The 20,177-nt window shown below is 42.1% G+C and overlaps 1 protein-coding gene across 2 annotated transcripts in view; it reads left to right on the top strand.

Moving 5' to 3' along the window:
- The window catches only part of LOC116975163 (juxtaposed with another zinc finger protein 1-like), an 86,948-nt gene that overhangs the window by 37,021 nt on the left and 29,750 nt on the right, over positions 1-20,177 (top strand). The window lies entirely within an intron of this gene.

Raw genomic sequence — 20,177 nt, 5'->3', positions numbered from 1 at the left:
TCCAGCTTTATGTCTAACTTCAATTTCAAGAGTTAAATAAAAAACAAAGTGCTGGAGGAACTCAGCGGATTAGGCGGCATCTGTGGAGGGAATGGATTAGGAGTTGTTTCGCGCCAGGGTTCTTCTTCAATAGGAAGGAACTGCAGATCAAAGATACTAGTATCTTTGCTGCAGATCAGGCATGATATTCTTCCGATTTAAATCGTAATTCCGATTTTATTGTTTTCCTATTTTCATTTTTTTGTGCCCGATTATTTGGCGGCCAATCAACCGCTGTCTCTAAGGGGGTTGCGTCCAATCACCGACCAGATTCCCTTACAATTCCCGTCCAATCAACAAATCGGTCTCCTCCCGTCCAATCACCCGCCGTCTCCAAGGGCATTGTGTCCAATCACATAATGCGCTGGTCACTCGGCGGCCAATCAGACAGTCTCCTAGGGGCCTTTTGATCGAACACCGACCTGCTTCCCTCACGGAAGCAGACGATGGCTGCAGCAAACAGAGAGAGAGAGAGAGAGAGATGCAAGAAAGCAGCTATGACATATAATACACAATAAACTATATTATAAATACACAATAAACAATGACTGCACATTAAAAAAATCTCCCCCTCCTCCCTCCCTTCCTACTCAGCCTCACTGACCTGAGAGTACCCCTCGTTCCTAAAACCCATTTCCATCACACTGCAAAGTGCTTCCAGAATTTTTTGCTTTGGTTCGTAGTATAACTGCATAAGGAGCGGGTGAGACTATAAAACACGACATTATAAATTATAGACTGATAAACAATGAGGGCTAATCAAATTGAAGCACATAAAATTCATACAGGACTTGATAGGGTTTCCATTTGGAACTAAATTAAGGAAAACCTCTTGAGGCTGGTGGATCTTTAGAACTCCTTACCTCAGAGGGTTGTTGAGAGTCAATTAGAGTCAAATGGAGATCAATAGATCTCTGGTTATTAAGGGAGACATGGGAGCTGAGAAGAGTGCAGGAAAATGGAGCTAAGGGAGAAGATCAGCCATGATCCAGATGAATTGTGGAACAGGGTCTTATGGCCAGATGGCCTACTTCTGCCCCTATTTTTTTTCTCTTTGTTTTTTATGTTGCTGTAATCACCCAATATGTCAAAAGAAGCACTCATTCAGGTAATATTTTTTTGTCATGAGTTTTGTGCAAGCAAGGTTAATTTCTAAAGATTGACCTATTTTGAACAGATATGCTGGTTGCATGTCAGTTTCATGCTGCATAATGAATAATTTTGCCATATGGTTGAATTTAATCTATATTCTTAAGCATTTGTGGCCTCCAATGCATATCTGAAGGCAGAATTTAAGCTTAATTCTGCTCATGTTCCACCAAAACTGGAATTAGACCAACCTCTCACTGGAAGTGAAATTTCCCATTTTTTAAAATAACTCAAAATCTATTAACATTGAAAACAGAGGGATATTCATTTATTGCTGTATAAAATTAATTTAAAAAATAAAATATTTAATTTCTAAAGAGCTTCTTATTACTTAAGACAAACAATAAATGTGTTATGGCATATGCTATTATTGGTCTTAGAATGTACTTTTACTGTTAGTTAATGAGGCACTTGATTACTTAGTTTGATACTTTAAAAGCACTAAACAGTTATTTAGATTTTGCTCTGAAAAATATTAATTTAGTGAATAATATTTCTGTTCAATTATTGCTCATGATTTTCATTACATCTGACCAACAAATAGAATCAGCTCATATTAGTAATGAAGCTACAGATTATTTTTAATTTTGGATAGCCTTCAACTAAAAAAGCCACTTCAAAGACTTTAATGTACATAACGTTGAGAAATTGGTGACATGCATCATTTAAAAAAATCAGCAATTTTTTTTTCCTATCTTTTTTAAGAAGTATCAACTTCCTTCGAACTACTTGAGTATTTGAAAAAGGTATAATAAGTGGAACCTGTGGAACAAGGCTCTAATAATATACATCTTCTCTGTATTGATCTGAAATTAACATTTTGATAACTGGAAGATAGACACAAAATGCGGGAGTAACTCAGTGGGACACGCAGCATCTCTGGAGAGAAGGAATGGGTGATGTTTCGGGTAGAGACCCTTCTTCAGAATGATGCCAGGGACACTGAAGTATATAGATAATGAGGTGTAATGTATGAAAACAGTTCAAAGGGAATTAACATTAACTTTACTACTAATTTACATCCTGCACTCAAATTCCCTTGGTCCATCTCCGACATCTCCCTACCGTTTCTTGATCTCAACGTCCCCATCACAGGAGACAAATTATCAATTGACATTTTCATAAACCCACCAACTCCCATAGCCACCTAGCTAACACTTCGTCCAAGGAACCCCGACAGTCTTTTCAGGTGAGGCAGAGATTCACTCGCACCTCCTCCAACCTCATCTACTGTACCTGCTGTTCCAGGTGTGGACGCCTGTATATATCGGCGAGACCAAGTGCAGGCTCGGCGATTGTTTCACTGAACATCTCCGCTCAGTCTGCCTAAACCTACCTGATTTCCAGGTTGCTAAACACATTAACTACCCCTACCATTCCCACACTGACCTTTCTGTCCTGGGTCTCCTCCATAGTCAGAGTGAGGCCCAGCGCAAATTGGAGGAACAGCACTCCTATTTCACCTGGGCAGCTTACACCCGAGTGGTATGAACATTGACTTCTCTAACTTCAAGTAACCCGTGCTTTCCCTCTCTTGGAGGCAAAAGAGACTGCAGATGCTGGAATCTGGAGCAAAAACAAATGGCTGGAGGAACTCAGCAGGTTGAGCAGCTTCTGTATACAAAATCAAGAGAGGAATAGATCGGGTAGATGCACATAATCTCTTGCCCAGAGTAAGGGATTCGAGGACCAGAGGACATAGGTTCAAGGTGAAGAGGAAAAGATTTAATAGGAATCTGAGGAGTAACTTTTTCACACAAAGGGTGGTTGGTGTATGGAACAAGCTGCCAGAGGAGGTAGTTGAGGCTGGGAATATCTCAACATTTAAGAAACAGTTAGACAGGTGCATGGATAGGACAGGTTTGGAGGGATATGGACCAAACGCTGACAGGTGAGACTAGTGTAGCTGGGACATGTTGGCGGGTGTGAGCAGGTTGGGCCTGTATCACTCTATGGCTCTATCTGTAGAGGCAAATGGGTAGTCGATGTTTCAGGTCCAGAGCCTGCATCAGGACTCAGAGTATAGAGGGAAGATGGCTACTATAGAAGGGTGGGAGGAAGCAGTGAGTCAGTAGCTGGTGGGTGATGGGTGGAACCAGGTGAGATGGGGACAATGGACTATGCAGCGAAGAGGAAGAGTTTTGAGGGACTATTGGATGATAGGTGGAAGTAGATAATGGAAAAAAAGGGCAGAAGGACCTATGTGGGTCAGGTAAGATAATCTAAGTAACAAGGGATGGGTGGTAAATGGAAGAGGTGAACCAAGGGAAAGAGAATCTAGATGTTCCGGCAGGAGTGGCAAAATAATACAGGGGATGTGGGTTATCTGAAGTCGGAAAATTCAATCTTCATACCATTTCGGTTACCCAAGAAAAAAATAAGGTGTTGGGCTACATCACAACACTGTATTGGACCACTTCTTCCACTTCCTGTGCAGAACTTGTCAATTTCATCTGATGCAGGATCTTGACCTGAAACGTCATTGATTCTTGCTCCCCGTCCCACGGTGTTACGTGTCGGCTGGGGGGGGTGGTTGAGGGGGGATGTGGGGGGAGGCTGTTTTGCATGATGGACTGAGCTATGTTCACAAGTCTGCAATTTCTTGCAATCTTGTCCAGAACAGTTACCACACCAAGTTGTGCTGCATTCAAATATGATACTTTCTTTGGTGCATTTGTAGAAACTGTGTGAGAAGGCTCCTCCCCTCCCCAGACAAAACAGAGGTAGAGTTTTTCTGGTCTTTCCTTTCACCCCACTCGTCACTGCATCCAGCGTATCATCCTTTGCCATCTACGCCAGTTACAGTGGGTTCCACTGCCAGTAGCAACTTCCCTCTCCCACCTTTACTTTCTATTGGGATCACTTTAGCTGTGACTCCCTGATCTACTCATTCCCCCATACCCATCCCTCCCTGCCCCCTGGCACTTTCACCCACGGCCAGAAGCTGTGCAATATTCATCTCTGTACTAACCCACTCACCACATCCAGGAATAATCAACCCTTTCAGGTGAGGTAGAAATTCACATGCACCTCCTCCTACTTCGTCTATTGCATTTGGCGTTCTCAGTGTGGCCTCTTATCAAGTAAGACCAGGTGATGTTTTGCAGAGCAGCTGTGTTCTGTCCACAACAGCAATGTTGTATTTCTAGTGGCTTGTCATTTCCATAATTGTACCCATTCCCACAATGACCTGTATGTCCATGGTCTGCACTGCCATGTTGAGGCCAAACTCAAACTAGAGGAATAGCACCTCGTATTCCACATGGGCAACCCACAACCCAATGGTATGAACATTACATTTTCCAATTTTGGGTAAGACACATCCCTGTTTCCTTTTTCATTCCTGCCAGACCCGCCCATGTTTTCCATTCCCATTCTTTCTTCTCGTAATGAAGATTTATTATCCTGATTTACCTGATTTCCTCCCCCATCACCCTCACATCTATCCACTTGGCTTTCTTCTCACTTGGTCTACATTTCCTATCTCCTTCCCCATCTAGTTTAGTCTGCCCATCATCTTTCTCTTACCACCTATCACCTACTAGCTTCTGTCTCGCTCCTCCCTTTCATCTCTGGCTATCTTCCCTCTACACTCCGAATCCTATTGCAGGGTGTCTTCCTGAAACATTGATCATCCTTTTGCCTCCACAGATGCAGCTTGGCTCTAAGTTTTGATGTTATTCGCTGGTTCTTGTTAATAAGTTATTTCATGTCAATATTTAAGAAAGAACTGTAGATGCTGGAAAAGTCGAAGGTGGACAAAAATGCTGGAGGAATTCAGCGAGTGAGGCAGCACCTATGGAGAGAAGGATAGGCAACGCTTCGGGTTGAGACTCTTCTTCAGACTGAAGAAGGGTCTCGACCTGAAACATCGCCTATTCCTTCTCTCCATAGATGCTTCCTCACCGCCTGAGTTCCTCCAGCATTTTTGTCTACCTTCATGTCAATATTGTTCTTTTAGATTGTGGTCAAGAGTTATTGTTCTGGAACAAAGCCCTATGGAAATTTATTTTTCATTTTATTTTTTAACTCTCGTGAAGATTTCAAATATAATCCACTTTATTTCTTATATTTGGTGGGATTGAAATGGCCCATGGGGACGGTCAAAATGTGCTCAGTTTAAATGTGTTTTATGTGTAAATAAAACTCACTTTTATTGATGTTTTGTACAGTAGAGTTAATAAACATTTTCAGTATCAGTCTTTAATGTAGAATATATTTATCTTATTTTATACAACCTGCTCCACCAGTTATTTTAATGTCCTTTATCAGCTAATACTTTTTTACCAAAGGTAACATCAATGGGTTAGAATATTAATATTGCTTTGTGATTTCAATTCAGAATCAGTGGATTATATTATGATGAATTGCTGAATGGTTCATTTCCTCAAACAATTTCTCACTAAGCTTGTCTGACAGCTTCTGTATTGCTGTACCCAGTAATTTGTAGTACAATAATGGCTGCTGTGAGATGTCTCTGTACCAATCCTATGACCTTTAATAAGGAATAACACCCTCTGTAGGTGACAAAATGCAATTACAAACAGGCAACATCCCAAAGAGAAATAAGTAACAGCTGCAGCCAGTTCATTACTTCCTAACCACTGCAGTTAAAAATGATAAATACAAAGATGCAGACAAGCTCTCAGAAAAATCTCTAACATCTGAATTTTTAATTGCATGATATGAATCCATTTTAATGATTAAAATAACAATAATTATATTGCTCTGATGCACTTTAATTAGTCTTTGTCCATCCTTGGAGATCATTAATTTATGTTTTAAGGTTTATTGATAGTGTTACTTAATGAATCCAAATATTATTCTATTTGATCTAGTTGTTGCAGCAATTTGTGTCCTTAGCTGCAATCTTCTAAAAGAGCAGCTGTTGCATTTTCAGATCTTGTCTTCCATAGGGAAAACATGTTTGCAGTTGTCATGGGTATACAGCAAATGGCTGGTGCAATAAAGCACAGGCTAAAGCTTTTGCATCTTTAAAACTATATGAATTTTATTGCTCATGATAAGTGCTTTGATCTCTGTTCTGTACTTAAGCCTGTAATTATGTAGTGTAATTGCTAAGTGCATTTTTCACTATAAATCCTTTTTGTGATTTGTAACTGAGTTCAATAGCAGGTCTGTCCTTTTAATTAGATTGAATTATTAGCTTTAAGGTGGTTCTGCAATTAACATCCTGTAATCCTATTATCATTTGTAGATTTCAACAATATCATTCAATTCTCCTGACTCCCAAAAATTGCACTTTAGGGGTAAAATGAATAATAATGGTATGCCATCTTTTTAACGAAAGTTATAGGGTATCCAGCACTAATCATTTTTAGTCTCAACCTAGAATTGTCATCATATCTGGCATTCTGCACATTATGCTGCAGATATCTTTGTTCAATCCTACTCTCTGAACCAAAAAATAATAGTCACTTAACGAGTTAGGCCTTTTTACAGGCTTGGAAGATTCCATAATCTTGCCTGACCCTGAAATGTATGCAAGTTATTTTTATTGGAGAAATTTGAGGCAAAAATACAGGGTTTATTACAAACACTTTATAAGGTTTTCAGCCAACTGCTGTCACACAATGTTCATTCTGTACAGAGGTCTTTTGGAAAAAAAATCATCCATATTTATAAAGCACAAGTTATGAATTTCAGAAAGATCAGAGAAGGCACTTGTATTGGGAAAAATAAAACTGATGTGTGCTTTGTGGCTTATCGTATCAATGGTAGAAAGAAACCAGTGAATTCCTGTACATTTGAGGATGTTAGTGTTATGCATAACATAATTTATTTTCTTCTTTGCATGTGATAATTCATGCTTAGACACGGTTTCATTGGGATAAATAGCTGACAAATATTAAATGTTGGTGTGAATTTGGAATGAGTTAGTGGTAGAAGTGGATCTATAAATGTTTCCAGTCAGCTGGCTGGGAATGGAGGGCAAAGCATGTGATATCTGTAAAGTTACTATATAAGAGATGCTGCCAAATGGTAATAATCAGTGTAGGAAAGCTGTTATTATTTTCTACAATCTTCACTCGCCGTCCCATCACCACCACCACTACTGGCATCCTGTCCCATCATACCCCATTTTCTAACCTCATCATCCTCATCCCCAAGTATCTTCTGCCCTAAGCTTCAGGGTCATAGAGACCTGCACAATTGCTTCAGCTGAGGAAAGTTAGAAAGTCGAATCAGAGATATGGTGTTTACGAGGGCAGATCAGATGTTGTTTATTTTTGGTAAGTGAGGGGGCCACCACCTAATTCCCCAAACCCTTTTACCAAGACCTTGGAAGGTTATTACATAGCAAGCTGGCCATGATCTTTGGGATCCAAGAGAGAGTGACAAAGTGGCTTGGGTCAGAAACCAAAGGATAATAGATGATTTTATTGATTTTATTTTGTGACTGGGTTTTTATTACTCATGGATTCTACAATGCTCAGCACTTCATTCTGTGATTTAGTATTGTATATTAATGATTTAGGCTTCAATCTTAAGAGATATGATAAATAAGATTGCAGATGATTGTGTGGCTGACAGTAAGGAGGAAAGCATTGAACTACAAGAATATATATATATATAGATATAGATATAGATATAGATATAGATATAGATATAGATATAGATATAGATATAGATATAGATATATAGATATAGATATAGATATATAGATATAGATATAGATATATATATATAGATATATATAGATATATATAGAGATATATATATATATAGATATAGATATAGATATAGATATAGATATAGATATAGATATAGATATAGATATATATATATATAGAAGGTCCAGTTAGGCAAAAAAGTGGCAAACAGAATTCAGTCATGAGGAATGTTAATTAATGCTTTGGAGAGGTGCAATAAGGCATTGAAATACAGTATACACTAAATAGGAAGGTATTGGGTATTGTGAAGGGAGAGAAATTAGCATACAAAATACCGAAAGGCCAAGATGCAATGACATGGAAGGATGTATTTCCATTAACAGACAGATTAATAGCAAATAGATTTTGAGTAACTTGGAGCAGGGAAAAGGGGATTTTATTTTTGAGTAGATTAAATGGTAGGCTCTATCTGGAACTCACTGCCTGAAAGATTGGTGGATGCAGGTCCCTTAATCGCATCTCAAAACTACTTTAATGTGTACGTGAATATATACTTGAAGAGGGTTACAGGCGGAATGCAGGAGAGCTGTTGGAATTTCAACAGGGACACAATTTGTCAATAGGCACCCATTGTACTGTGAATTTTCAATGTTGTTAAGATGTACTATTCCCAACAAAGTTCAGTGTTAGCTTGAGAAACAGTATCCCCTCTGATTGTAGCACATTCAGCCTTCAGCTGGCATCCTCCATGCCCTCCAGCTCTGCTGCTGAACTCCACATCAGCCACAGCATGACTATGCTGAGCTGAGAGACCACATGCACACATTCCGTGGTCTCCAGCTATGTTGGCATATCCAGCACTGCCCCATTCGTTGGAATTAGGTTGCTGACCTGGATAGAGAATGTTAGTGAGATAATTGTTCTTTACTTATTTATTTTCATGTGTATTCATAATTTTAGTTATTTTACAAATATTAAATGATTTATGATTTTAATTATTTTATTAATTTTTCATCATTTGATTTTAATGAATAATATCTATTTGGGCTGTTTTTAATCTGAGTTAAAAAAAGCATTTGAAGATAAGCTCGAAGCCAATCCTTCCTGATGTCATTCAAAATAAAATAAAAAAGTGCAATCTACTATTCCTACACTCTTGTACTTGAATATGGTTGTGCCAATGTATTGTACGATTTTTACTGAACTATATGCAAAAAAGGAATTTCACTGTACCTAGGTGAAACGGACTATCAGGGTAGTTTGATGATGAGTACTTGGACTCCACAGCCTGAGGCCTAGTTGCTGCACATGCACTGGGGATTGGTTCAGTTCATTGGAAGGTAATTAAAGCAAGGCTTCAAGCTTGATTAGACAAATGTAGTTGCAAAAGATTAGTGAATGTGCAGGAATGAAATGGGAAGTGTGAACTGACTCAAGCCTTTTTTCATTGGCAGCTGCATGTTTAAAATACAGGATCATAGAATTGTACAGCATGGAAGGAAAGTTACTGGGCCATCAGATCTGTGCCAGATCTTTCAAATATGTTGTATTCATTCAAATTATGTCATCTAAAATCAAATTGCTCTTATTTAAAACATATAGTTATATATAAACTGAGATGTAGTGCCAGTGCCTAATGCTTGATTACAGTTAAAATTTGGACAAAAGCAGGCAAAAGAATAGAAGATAGAAATACTTTCTAGTGCTTTAAAAGAATCACTTTAATTATTCACCAGTATGTTTCTGTCAAGCTTCTGCAGCACACTAGGACTCAAAACCAAAAGTGACTCCAACTATTATACATAATTCAGCTCCTTAATTGGCAAGAATGAGGTGAGAAGTGGGATAGGGGAAATCCACAGAGACTAATGGGGCACATATCAGTGAATTCATCTGTACAGAAGTCCCTTAGGTGATTGAAGTCAGCAAATATTTCATCAAGCGAGATATCAATGAGCTTCATTCGCAAAACCCTGCCTGCATGATTATTGAGCAACTTATTTTAGGTGTTTTACATAAACCATATATTTATAGATAAGAGAAGGAAATGATTGATGCTAATGCTACAGAATTATGCAGCTGAATGCTACACACGTAATAAAGTAAAGCATTTGAAGATAAGGTCAAAAAGACAATCCTTTCTGATGTAATTCCAAATAAGAACAAAAAATGTATTCTACTATTCTTACACTTGCATTTGAGTATGATTATGCCCATGATTTTTACTGAATTGTATGCACAAAAGGAATTTCGCTGTACCTATGTACATGTGACAAAGTACAATTGAAAAGGCTGCCATTTCTTTGATTAAATATCAGATGTTGAATGTGTACAATTTCGTTCTGCCGTTTGGCAAATATTAGGTTTTCAATGTTTATTAATTTGAATAGATACTTAAAATAAAAATATTATGAATAAATGAGAAGAATGCACCATTTCTGATTTTGCTGAATCAAATGGCAGTTAGTTAATTAATTCTGAAACGGATGTAAAAACATCTGCAAAAGGATATAGACTGTAAGTGAGGGAAAAAACAAAATGGTAGATGTATAAGGTGGCAACATTAATGTTATCAGGTTTAATGTGAAGAATCCGATAGGAAGAGCATTTTGATAGGAAAAGAATTAGATGGCACTAGACTAAGTTGGACCTGTTGGGTCCCTGTCACACGGGAGGCTAGGTCCCCCAACGCAATATTCCACCACTCGCCTAAACCCCTCCCATCAAATCCACCCATCCCTGTCCCCCTCTCCCCCCCTCCCCCCCTCTATCCCACCTAGCTCATCACCCCAGACCCCTTCTACCCCTCCTCACTACCCCCCTGCACTCCACCACCCCTCTACCTCACTCCAGGGCTCTCACTTAACTTTTTTTCCCTGTTGCCAGCCGGCCAACCGAGGCAATTTTTTAGGTTGCCAAATGACAGTTTAGGTGGTCATTTAAGACGGCTTGCATGACGCGTGCGATAATGTGCTCGGACGAAGTGCATAGTTACCAGTCGGAATTATGCTCAATGGAACATTCACAGATTATTTCTGCTTCAAATAAAGTCACAAACTAAACATATTCACCAATCAAGATATGATATATACCACAATGACATGCAGCAAAATTATAATACAGTATCTCAACTCTTTTTACACGTTGCAATTAATGCAATTTCTATTATTTCTTTCCACTTCCAAACAAAAATGTGGTTGGATTATTCAGCGCATGATCAACCTGTGTCAATAAATCCTGGACCATGGTAACATATATGCTTAACCATGCACACTACAGGTTGATGCAAGCATGTTCTCTGAAGGACCGAAAATTATCATGACATGGCCATAGCATGGGTCGTTATTGCTATTGGTACAGAAACACTCTCGCTTCCCACATAATTTATCCACAACAAAATATACAGGTTGCAAGGAAATATCAAAACTACATTTTATGATAATAGCTGTTAAAACCGACTATACCCATCTGACAGGTTAAACATCACACTAACTGACAAGAGATGGTCAAAGGACATAACTGCAGCAAATGTTCTTTTGGTAATATGTTTAAAGGTGTCAAAACGTCACATTACCGGACATTCAGATTAGATGTGTTCAAGAAGGAACTGCAGATGCTGGAAGATCGAAGGTACACAAAAATGCTGGAGAAACTCAGCGGGTGCAGCAGCATCTATGGAGCGAAGGAAATAATCTGAAGAATGAGTATTCAGTCTGAAGAAGGGTTTCGGCCCGAAACGTCGCCTATTTCCTTCGCTCCATAGATGCTGCTGCACTCGCTGAGTTTCTCCAGCATTTTTGTGTACATTCAGATTAGATGTATGTGTTATGAATAGCAATGAAGATACCCAGCGGAGGTGTTCGGCGAAACGGTCGCCCAACCTACGCTTGGTCTCACCGATGTAAATTAGCTGACATCTAGAGCAGCGGATGCAGTAGATGAGGTTGGAGGAGATACAGGTGAACCTTTGTCGCACCTGGAACGACTGCTTGGGACCTTGAATGGAGTCGAGGGGGGAGGTGAAGGGACAGGTGTTGCATTTCTTGCGGTTGCAACGGAAAGTGCCCGGGGAGGGGGTGGTGCGGGAGGGAAGGGAAGAATTGACGAGGGAGTTGCGGAGGGTTTGTACGCACCAGATTTTAAAAAAGTTCTTGATAAATGGTGTTTCCATCATTCCCACTTCAGAATTATAATGTTAAAATTTTAACTGAAATATCTCCTGACCAAATTTGTGATGTATATGACTGACTATAAAAGTAAAATCTGGATAAATCCAACGTATAGTTGTGAATGTTTTCATTAAATAACTACTGTACTGATACTCCATATTAAAAGCATTGATTTGCCGGTAAAATGAATTCTGTAATAATGTGTCAACGGTAGCAGTGACAATCGAACACTGCGGTTTTAATGTTTCACGTGTTCACTATTTTATTAATCCATCTTTATAGATTAAAAACGGAATTAAAACACATTTGGGTGGGGGGGTGGGGTTGAGAAGGCAATCGTTGCGGAATGGATGGATTGAGGCTGGAGAATTAGTGCGTGTTGATTGGAGTAGATAAAATTGTGAGGGGAGAGCGCGGGGGATGTTAGTGGGGTTGAATGGGGGGGATCAGTATGGGATGGACGGGGGGATCTGTGCAGGATGGATGGGAGGGAATCAGTGCAGGGTGGATGGGGGGGCGTCAGTACAGGATGAATGGGGGGTGCAGTACAGGATGAATGGGGTAGACAAAAATGCTGGAGAAACTCAGCGGGTGAGGCAGCATCTATGGAGCGAAGGAAATAGGCAACGTTTCGGGTCGAGACCCTTCTTCAGACTGATCCCCCCCCCATTCTTCCTGAATGGGGGGGATCAGTACAGGATGAATGGGGCAGGTCAGTATAGTGTGGATCGGAGGGTCTGTGCAGGATGAATGGGGGGATCACTACAGGATGAATGGGTGGATCACTACAGGATGGATGGGGGATCGGTGCAGGAGAAATGGAGTGAGGGTCAGTACGGGATGAATGGGTGAGAGCAGTGCAGGATGAATGGGGGGTGTAGTGAAAGATGGATGGGGGTGGCAGGAGAATCAATGTGAGGTGGATAGGGAGATCAGTGCAGGATGAATAGATGGGAGGGGGGTAGATGGGGATGGGAGCACAGGGGATGTCAGTGAGGACTGAATAGAAGCAGAAATGGGGATCAGTGTGGGATTGAGATGAGGGGTCCCAGGATAAAGGGAGGGGGGGAGAGAGAGAGAGAGAGAGCGACTGACAGAGAGAGAGAGAGAGAGAGAGACAGACAGACAGAGACAGACAGAGAGAGAAAGAAAGACAGAGAGAGAGAGAGAGAGAGAGAGAGAAAGACAGACAGACAGAGAGAGAGACAGGGAGATACACAGACGGAGGGAGAGGGACAGACGGAGAGAGGGAGACAGAGGAGGTGGGAAGGAAGGTCAGCGCTCCTCAGACAACACTGGCATCTGCCAACCAATAGCAAGGTGCGGGGCCTAGCGGTGCAGACGCTTCAGACGGGGGCCTCCCGCTCTCCCGCAGTCGCTCGCTCCCTCCCTCGGCGCGCGAGAGGGTTTGTTTTGAAAGCGCCGTTGGCGGAGTGGCAGGCAGCGGCTGCGATCAGGCCGGGCGGAGTGTGTGAGGAGGAGGAGATGGAGCCTCCGCCGCTGCTGCTGTGCGGGGCCCATCATTCGCTCCGACCCTCCGTCAAGCCACACTTAGCATCTTTCCCACGCATTACAGCCGTCGTTGACACAAAACATCACGTTCCTTTTCTCCAGAGATGCTGCCTGACCCGCTGAGTTACTCCAGTTTTTTGTGTCTATCTTTGGTATAAACCAGTATCTGCGTGCCAAGCCGGGCAAAATGACTCGGCGTTTAGGTTGTCCGGCGGCACTTTGGGTGGCCATTGGCACCCGGGCAACCGTTAATTTAGAGCCCTGGAGTCACTCCCTCCCTCTCTTTCCCCCCCCTCACTCCCTCCCTCATCCCTCCCTCCCTTCCTCCCTCGTCCCTCCCTCCCTCATCCCTCCCTCCCTCCCTCATCCCTCCCTCCCCTCTCCCCTCACCCCTCTTCCCCCCCCCCTCCACTCCCCGTCCCTCATACGCCCTCCCTTCCTCCCTCATCCCTCTCTCCCCCCCTCCCTCATCTTTCTCTCCCCTCTCCCTCCATCTTCTTTCCCCCCCCCCCCACGCCGTGCTGTGGGCAGGGCTGCAGCGCTCCCTCTCTCTGTGTAGCGGTGTGTTAGGGCCGCTCCAGGTGTCCGCGCCCGCGGGCAGGAGCCGTTGGAGGGCTGCTTGTCCCGGGACCCGTGGTGTCCCTCGCCAGCGGGTAGACAGTGGGGCTCGGCGCTGCCCGCTCCCCCCCCCCCCATCTCCCTCTAGCACACCATCTCCCTCCTCCCCATTTCCCTCATCCTCCTCCCCTCACTCACATTTCCTGCCCCAACACCTACCCAGGTCATAGAGCAGCGGCAGGGCATGATTCCTGTACTCGGCCCGGCCCTGGCTGTAGGCGGCCGAATCACTCGCGGACCTGGGCCTCGACAGAGCCGGGCTCACTGTGCTGGGGGCGAGGTGAGGATGGCGGGCGGCCGGGCCAGAGCTACCCGCAGAGCAGAAAGCGGAGGCTGTGCTGCAGGATGGCGGCAGCCGGGCGGCCCCTGAAGCGCTAGTACACCTTGACCCAGGCCCAGACTTCATCACCATGCTGGTCCCTGACCCCGGTCCCAGGCTCGTTCTTGGTTCCAGCCCAGGCTCAGTCCCCGGGTTCGTCCTTGGCTCCAGTCTGGTCCCAGTCCCCGGGCTCTGCCTGCGGTACCACCTTCCCCACCAGGTACTGCACAGCTGCAGCTCCTCGGGTGGCAGCGCCATTCCTTCACCATGGTGACCTCCAGCCGATTGACAGTGGACGCGACCAATCAGTGCGCTGATGGTGCCAGGAGAGGAGACCAATGTGCGTCAGCGACTGACAGCAATCTGCGCATGCGTGTTTTTCACGATTTTTAAACCTTAATAACTTTTACAATATACCATCGATCGGAATGAAACTTGTTCAACTCACAGGACAGGAGAATGGTGAGTAAGCTGGCGAAAAATCGTGGCGCTGTCGGGTACTGTTTTTGCGCAAATAGAAAAACCACGCAAACTGGAAGAGCACAAGATCAGAGTTTTAGTTATGAATAGAATAGATAGATTACTTTTAAACTGAGAAACTAGTGTACAGTGAGATTTTGGTGAACTGACTCATGAAATGCAATAAGTAAGAATTTCTATATAGCAATCATTCGATTACTAGGTGTTACATTGGCCTTTATTGTAGGGGGGTTGGAATACAAAAATAAGTAAATTTTGATTAGATTGTACAACACATGTTCGAAAACTGAAATGAAAGATTGTACTGGAAATATCGAAATGATTAAGCCCTGATAATATGACTAGCCAGAAGATGAGATCCAGTCTGAAGAAGGGTGCCAATGTGAAATGTCACCTGTCCATGTTCTCCAGAGATGCTGGGTTACTCCAGCACTTTGTTATTTTTTTTTATAAACCAGCATTTGCAGTTCTTTGTTTCTATACTGTTTATTGTGCTTACATTGAACTTCATCGGAGTAGTGTAAGAGAACAAAACAGAGCCCAGTGCTCATGGCAGAGAGAGTTATTGTATTTGGGCATTCTCAATGGTTTATGACCAATTTTTAAGCTCTTGTGCTTTTGAGCTCCTGTTGACGAGTCCTCGGTATGATTAACTTTTAAAATTGCACGCTGTCATCAACTATAAGCAAATAAATGTGGTGCTTAAAGACTAACTGAGGTGTCTGTTGTATTTCTTTTGCAGAAATGTAGTGTTTGCGGCAGAATAAAATCACAGTATTGTAGGGGACGTTCCTTGAAGATTAAAAATAAAACTGGCAGAAGTAATTAGGTAATTTTCATGTAAATGAAACACAAACATTCCGTAGGAGGAGGCAAAACTGGAAACTAGCAATTATCATGTCCATTTTACGTGGGTTGGAAATAAGAGTGATCACAATTGATTACCCACTAAAGCAATAAAAGGCCTTATTGACAGACTTTATATCCTTTTAAAATATGATTTGCATAAACTATTTAGTAGAGAAATTCAAAAAATAAGCCGATTAAAAAAAGGCAACACTTGAATAACTAATTTAGCAGCTGTGGAACAACTGAATGGAAAATTAAACAAGAAATAACATAATGCTGCTATCAAGTGAAAAATTATTTCTAGTACAGGAAGTCTTCCTTATCTCAGGGACATTATTACATATGTGTGGCTTTCATATAGTGTTTTGGGAATTATTTGGATTCAGAGAGAAGAAATAATGTGGAAATACTGTTTCATTTTCTCCACCGCCAAAGCCACTGAACAGAGCATTTCTCTTTGCAGAGTAAGCTGACACATAGTTTGTAATTCATAAGATTTATTTATTTTGTAAAATGATACTAAATTGTACAAAAATGTGGAGTTTATATACTTTAGGTGAAAATCTGTCACCATAATTATATACAGGAATTTTGAAATTTTAATTCTGCATGATTTATGTTAAACGGATGAAGACGCTTCTTTTGGCAGAAATGTAATCGCACATTTCTTCATCTGTCATAGAGTCAGAGAGTGATACAGTGTGGAAACAGGCCCCTCGGCCCAAAAATGTCCCAGCTACACTAGTCCCACTTGCCTGTGCTTGGTCCATATCCCTCCAAACCTATCTTATCCATGTACCTGTCTAACTGTTTCTTAAACGATGGGATAGCCCCAGCCTCAACTACCTCTTCTGGCAGCTTGTTCCATACACCCACCACCCTTTGTGAAAAAAATTACCCCTCGGATTCCTATTAAATCTTTTCCCCTTCACCTTGAACCTATGTCCTTTAGTCCTCAATTTCCCTGCTCTGGGGAAGAGACTCTATGCATCTACCTGATCTATTCCTCTCATGATTTTGTACACCTCTATAAGAAGACCCTCATCCTCCCGCGCTCCATGGAATAGAGACCCAGCCTATTCAACTTCTCCCTATAGCTCACACCCTCTAGTCCTGGCACCATCCTCGTGAATCTTTTCTGAACCCTTTCAAGCTACTAACATTATTATATATAGGTTTTGAACTGAAAGGCTAACGGGTCAAAGTATAGTTTCAACTATATGCATGTTGCTGTAACTGTATTTAATTTTATAATCTAGTATTCAATGCACTGTTTCCTTTCTGTTTTTGTGCTACCTGTTGAACAATGGTTTGCTTGTATTCATTTATTCTAGATAGCATGCAATAATATACTGAAAGCAAGTTGAGTGTACTGCACAGATTTCCTCATTTTGCAGATGTGCTTTATTCCCTCTACCCAGCCAACAGTGAGAAGGTTCAGCTGCCATATTTGCTGACATGCATTTTCAACTAATAACAAATGCAATATATTAAATATTTGATCACATAATGTGTAAATTATTCTTATTAATCCTATTCTTGAAATAGCTGTCTATTTATTCATCCCATTTATATCACTTCTGTTTGCCTGTAGAGTTTATAAATAAATTATTCTGTGGTTATTTTAAAACACTTGAGCCAGTAACTTTTCTGTAGAACTTGCTTTAAATGCAAAATTCATGTAGTGTATTAATATTATTGGGACGCATGCCTATAGTTTCAGTCATGGGAAAAAGATGCATGTTTACATACTATAAAGGGTAAGAAGCAAAATTGGACAGAATCGCTGACAACGACACATCCCTCCCTGACTAGGTCGCTGTATTCAATGCACATTATGAAGATAAGGTCAGTGTAAACGTGTCGCCCATCCTGACAGCCTTGGTTGCATCTGTACCCATGGTCATTGTTGCTAGACATCACAATGACCTTCCTGAGATTGAAGCCACAAAAGTGACTGGCCTGGAGGAACTGTGCAGACCAGCTGGCAAGGCGGTTTAACCACTCCCTACTGCTAATCTTAGATTCACACCTGTTTCAAGAAGATCAGTATCATTCCGGTGCCAAAGAAAAATAATGACGACTACCATGAAGTGCTTCAAGAGACTGCTCATGCCGCATAGCAACTCCAGCCTCACGGCAGCCTTGATCCACTGCGATTTGCCTACTGGCACAACAGACCGATAGGCCCTACGTTCATCCCTGGAACATTGGGATAACAAGGACACCTATGTCAGACTCCTGTTCATTGACTGCAGCTCTGCCTTCAACACCATAATTCCATTCCCACTTGCCTCCAAACATCTGGACCTAGGACTTAGCACCCTTGTCTGCAACTGGATCCTCAGAGTCAAGAATGTTTAATCATCTTTTGTACTGACAATGGAATAATTAAATTCTTACATGCAGCATCAAAACAGTCCTGTTGTATGACAATATGTAATAAACAAAAATTCAATAAATTAATAACCACAATACCCTGTACTAGTGCAAAAAAAACAAAGTCCTTAGCGCAACCAAAGATAGTACATAGGGCTTCTCTACATTCTACATTCTTCTCAATGGTAGAAGTGAAATTAGAGCATGGCCAGGGTGATACAGGTCTCTGATGATAGTGGCTTTTTGAGGCAGTACCTCCTTCAATGCAGGTGTCATGGACTTCCTGACCCACAAACTGCAGTCAGTAGGAAAACATGACAACATCACCTCCACGGTAATTCTCAACATGGTGCCGCAGCGGTAGAGTTGATGCCTTGCAGCGAAAGCCGTGCCGGAGACCCGGGTTCGATCCTGATACGGGTGCTGTCTGTACGGAGTTTGTACGTTCTCCCCGTGACCTGTGTGGGTTTTCTCCGAGATCTTTGGTTTCCTCCCACACTCCAGACATACAGGTTTGTAGGTTAATTAGCTTGGTAAATGTAAAAATTCTCCCTAGTGGGTGTAGGATAGTGTTAATTTGCGGGGATCGGTGGTCGACGCGGATGCGTGGGGTCAAAGGGCCTTCCACGCTGTATCTCTAAACTAAACGTGTGCCCAGAGTATTCAGCAACTTACTACACTTCCCAGTACACTCACGAGTATGTGGTAAAATTTTGCTCAAACTTAATTTACAAGTTTGCAGTTGACACCACCAAAGCGGACGACATCTCAAACAATGATGAGTACAGGAAGGAAAGTGAGAGCTCAGCAGCATGTTGTCATGACAACACCTCTTCCATTACTTCAGGATTATTGAAGAGGACTGTTGAAGTAGCCGTTGATGTATATGCCAACTGCTTTCTGACATGGAGTGAGTCATTGTTGTCTTGCAACCATGCTACTATGCTCTCTACAGTATCTTCTTTATGTACTCCATTTTGTCATTATTTGAGATCCAGCCCACTGCAATGGTCGGATGCAGGAAGACAAGGCTCCAATTGCAATCGGAGGCGCTGAATCCTAGGTCCAATGGTTTGGAGATTTTTATTGGAATGATGATGTTGAAATCAGAACTGTGGGCAACGATTAGGAAGCTGACGTAGGTATCCTTGTTATCCAGATGTTTCAATGATGGGTGTAGGACCAGGGAGACTGCATCTGCTCGTTGCGGCAGTCAGAAAATTCTAATGGACTAAAACTGTTTGGAAGAGTTGAGTTGATGTGTACTACTGTGACCAGTCTCTCTTTATGATTGTGCCACTGGAAAGTACGCATCAATGCATACTACTTTGCTTTACAAAATCTTCATAGGAGACTTTAATCCCACAGTAATCGATGGGGCTTTCAAGATACAGACGAGAATGGAGAGCTGTTGGAAAACTGGATGGACTCACACAACCTCTATCACATCCATGACCCTAAGCTTCCATGGTCATTCAACAGTGGACGATGGGGAAGGGGATATAACCCAGACCTCATTTTCGTCAGTTCCAATCTAGCACCCATGAGCTCCAAACTTGTCCTAGATCCCATTCCCAAATCCCAACATTGCCCAATAGGGATTCAACTTCAAGCTGTTGTCCAACCTGAGATAACACCCCTACGAAGGCGTTTCAACCTCAAAAAGGCTGACTGGCAGGGCTTTGCTACGGATCTTGACCAGTCGATTGGGGATTTGGAGCCTACACCTGAAGAATATGATCAATTCGTGCTAAGAGTATGGAAGTCGTCGAGAAGACGTATCCCTCGAGGATGCCGAACGGAATATGTATCTTTCCTTTCCCCAGATTCTGCTGCCATATATGCCTTTTCCAAGGGGAAGTATGGCCGACCTCTTTTCTGCCAATTCTATAGCCACCGAGGAAGCTCTTACTGTAGCTATCGCATCTGATCGGCCAAGTCGTGGCAGGATCTGGATCTGACACACAGCAGCAAGAAGGCTTGGGACACTCTCAATCTGATTAACAAGGACCCAAAGAAGGCCAAGTC

Source organism: Amblyraja radiata, chromosome 7, assembly GCF_010909765.2.
Source record: "Amblyraja radiata isolate CabotCenter1 chromosome 7, sAmbRad1.1.pri, whole genome shotgun sequence".
In the NCBI taxonomy this organism is placed as follows: domain Eukaryota; kingdom Metazoa; phylum Chordata; class Chondrichthyes; order Rajiformes; family Rajidae; genus Amblyraja; species Amblyraja radiata.
The sequence above is the reverse complement of the archived record's forward strand: the minus strand, read 5'-3'. Positions and strand labels throughout refer to the sequence as shown.